The following is a 4,023-nucleotide window of genomic DNA, read 5'->3' on the forward strand; positions in this document are numbered from 1 at the left end:
TTCCATGTTGTCGTCTTATTAAAACCTGAGGGGCAGTTGTATCATGGTGCAAAACACTGCTAAATATGGAAAAATTTACAGACATGCAAATGTGTATAAAAACGATTTCATTGGAGTCTTTATAGCACATCTTTGTCTGGGAATAAAATTGCACTTTTAATTTTAATCAATATTGCACAAATAATCTTAACAAGTTGCACAAGTCCCAGTGAAGTAATGTTCCCTTGAGTGGGGAAAGTAATTTGCATTTACTTAAGTTTTTCATCCATTTGCTTACAGTGCGATGCGCCTTAGTGTAGCCACCCAACAAACTTTTTTCACAAGTTTAATAGCCAACCAGAGAGCAAGAATTTCTTTGACCGGTAACACAGCCTCCTTTCAATGTTAAAAACATCACCACAGAACTGTTGATCTCATTTGTAAGCAAAGCTGTGGTGTTTGCGGCACGATACAGAGCTAACTAACTTGTTAAAAAAGTTTGTTGGGTAGCTACACTAAGTGCGTCGAGCTATAAAGATTGGCATAAAAAAACTTGCACCACTTTCTCAACAAATCAGAGATAAAACCAAAACCAGTCATGACTTGCTCATGTAAGTTTTTCAGAGTTTTGTACTGGCTAAGTGTAATATTGCTTTGAGTTATGAATGGTCCAATGGCTTGTAAGAGGCCGATTATTTTGGGAGAGGCTTGCAAAACACAATAAGCCACAGTTACAGCTGTATGAATCAGTTGTTTACAAATTTATTGTCATTTGACAAATTTCATTTCACAAATTTATTCTCTTTTTTTTGGTTAATTTCTTTAGCCTTTCTCTTTCCACTCTTTCCTTTAACTCTTCCCTTCTTCTCAATTCTTCTTCCTCTTAATGTCTTTTTTCTTCTGGGCTTCTGAAATGCATTAATTTTTTAAGACCAAAAATTCCTTAAGTGTCTCCTTTTTTAATGATGAAACCAAATCAGGAAAAACTGCATTGGCGAAAGCAAGCTACTTTTTTCCTCCTCATCTACTTCTGGCCATACAACACCTCTCGGTTTTGACCGACGAACAACTGTGCTTCTTCAAACATAGAAAAACGAATATATTTAGCTAGCAGCTGAAGCCAATTGCCTTGAAAATAACATTTATTAAAAGCAAAACAAAGCAAAACCCGACAATTAAATGCACTACCTTTGTTTTGGCATTCCGCAAGAAATCAAACAAGTCGTAACCATTGAGCCGGAAAATTGCAACACGAGCGGCAAAATTCCCGCGCTTTTTGAGGACGCGACCGGCCGACTCAGCATCAAACAAAGAGTGGGAAATTTGTGGTCAAGAAAATGTCTGACAAAAGAGAACACTTGATCGAAATATTCGCAATTAACAGCTCGAGAATCTGCCGATCAACTTAATTTACGGTGAAGTTCGACACATTTAAATATGACAGTATATAGTGAACAATCTACCCCTTGAAGTTGTCCTGTCAAGAGGTTAATACCGTAAATAGAGTACCATGACCTTTGAATTAACCGTTTAATAGTCATAGGTCCGTTGTTAAATAATCATCATAATATTTCATCAATGAAACAAATAAACTACACAAAAAAAATAAAAACTAACCTGAGGCAACTGTCAAAGTTCTCCGCTAGGTTGGTGGAAAGCGCCAACAATCAGTACCGCCGTATCTAGTGTGTTATACAAAACCGTAACGCGGTAAAACCTCGAAATCGTCTTGCAGATACTGAAAAAAATTCCACTCTCATACAATCGAGATTGGTGCAAACTGAAACCAGGTATGTAATCTTCTTTTGAGTGTAAGGGCTTAATGGACAACAATCCTCGATGAGCCAATCTAGGAGAATGAGAAACGAGTGTCGTTCTGACGGATCCTTTCTGTCACCTTCCAATAAATCCACTTCTGAGTCATGTCACTGGTGAATAAGGTCCAATATAAACATTTCCACTCGACAAACGCATTCTGTTGAAAAAAATAAGACTTTTCAATGTAAAATTGGACTGAGGCAACCCTATCATTTTTGAGCGATCGCAAACAACACGTAGACAAAGACTGTCAGGCGCGAAATCAAGCTTCTGGTAAAACGACGAGAAGAAACTGCTAACTATCAAAGTTTCCAATAAAATAAGAAAAACAGAACTTACCAGTATATCGACCTGTTTCCAACGATGACCTTTATAGCATATTCGCCACACATACCGTCGAAATTTATCAGAAATGGAAAAAAAAAGCGGGCACGTAACCACAGATCGAAGAACTTTGCTCGCACGTGATGGAACGCAAAACGCAACTACGACCAGCGGACTCATCTCAAAATCTACCGCTGCAAAGTTATAACGCGGGCTTCAAGTGGATCTGGCAGCCCACTCGTGCACCCCGTGTTCGAGATTCTTTTGAACTTTCTACAGTCCCACGACCTGCTGGCTACCAATGTCCAGGGGACTAAAGCTCGTTCCCATCCCCAGTCAAAACAGCAAAAACAAGAGGCATCGCTAATTCTAAAAATAAGATTTATTTAAAATTGTGTAGCGCTGTTTACTATCTACAGATGTACGATTATTCACATAAAATACGAGGGTAATTTTAACTGTGTTTTCCCACTCTAACAAACAAATTATAACCATACATAGTTTAGCAAGAAAGTTCTTTCATTTGACCCTTTAAGGGAATATTATTTAAAAATATCTATTCGACAGGCGCACAATCACCCACCCAACAAGAACATTCAGCCTATCTTACTAAGAAAACTGTGTATCATTTTGTTCAGTTAATGCCACTCGCAATGCATTGCTCTTAAAAATAAGACTCTGATAAATGATCTGGATGGTGGTCACAAAAGCTACATGAAAATAAAACCAGCTTAGCTGTTATAGCAAAAATTCTAATTTGAATTACAGTAAAGCTAATCAAAATAAATTATTTGATGATACAGAATAATAAAATGTATCTACTCTTTGTTGTAAAGGCCACTTGATTCAATTTTTGTTCCAAACAGCGACTCGGATACTAAAACACTAATTTGCAAGTGTATTTCAGTATCATACTACACAAGGTGGGTTTTGAACATATGTTGAGTCAGCATTGACTATTTTATGTCTCCGATGGCCTTGTGTACACTTTCCTTACAAAACTACTTGGAAAATTCCTGTATGGAAGCTTTAGTCATTAGCAAAAGTAGGCCTGTTTAAAACAAATGCAATCTTAGATAATGCGATTTGAAGCAATACTTTGGATTCCCAACACTTGGTTGCCATAATCATGCTCTATAAAACTGCATAAATTAAGCATGTTTACAGGAAATGTGTAACATGGAATTAAACTTACAATATTTAAAACCAGTGGCTTAGTCCTGTAATGCTTGAGCACTCCTTCTTTGCCTAGAAATTCTTAGAGGACTCTCTGGAGATAAAGTGTCCAAATTTTCATCATTTTTGTCTCCACTGTCATACTCTAAGGGAGACTGAGTTCGAGATGACTGGGGACGAGGTGGAATTGTTGGCATTGGAGAGGATGACCTCTCATGGGTTCTTTCTGTCATCAGCACACACTGTCCATGCTGGTGAAGAGGGTGTTCCTCGAACTCTGCTGTTTTGGGGGTGTGAAGAAGGCTGGTCGTTAATTTTCTCATGCAACTTCTGCAACATTGACGACAGTCGTGGACTGCACCATGGTGGAGATCGCACTATCCAGGTGCCTGCCAGGTGTTCTCCATCTTCTTATCGCTCATGAAGTTTGGGTCTAGCTGTTGAAGTGCTTGCTTTTCAATTCTTGAGGCGACTTTCATGCTTTTGATGAAGACCTGCAAAGAAAGATTTTGGTATGATTGAGTTGAAATAATACAATAGCCAATAATATTAAAAGCTTTTGTTAGAATAAAGTCAACTCTCTCTTAATGGGCACTTCTACAAGACGTACACCTGGTACAAGTACTTGACGACCATACTGCAGCCCCTTACTGACAAATCAGGACGCAAACTACAATCTACGGAGAACTTTATTGACGCTATTAAGACAGTACAGATACCTGACAA

At 38.2% G+C, this 4,023-nt stretch overlaps 1 long non-coding RNA gene across 1 annotated transcript; it reads right to left on the bottom strand.

Annotated features, from left to right (window-relative positions):
* Positions 1-619: 619 nt before the first annotated feature.
* On the bottom strand, positions 620-2,429 carry LOC145502498 (uncharacterized). Its single transcript, XR_014051344.1, has 3 exons — positions 2,137-2,429; positions 1,597-1,954; positions 620-887 (listed from the first exon to the last, which is right to left on the bottom strand). It is a non-coding gene; the product is annotated as an uncharacterized LOC145502498 (long non-coding RNA).
* Between the last annotated feature and the right edge of the window lie 1,594 nt (positions 2,430-4,023).

This window comes from Orbicella franksi, chromosome 11 (assembly GCF_964199315.1).
Source record: "Orbicella franksi chromosome 11, jaOrbFran1.1, whole genome shotgun sequence".
NCBI lineage: Eukaryota > Metazoa > Cnidaria > Anthozoa > Scleractinia > Merulinidae > Orbicella > Orbicella franksi.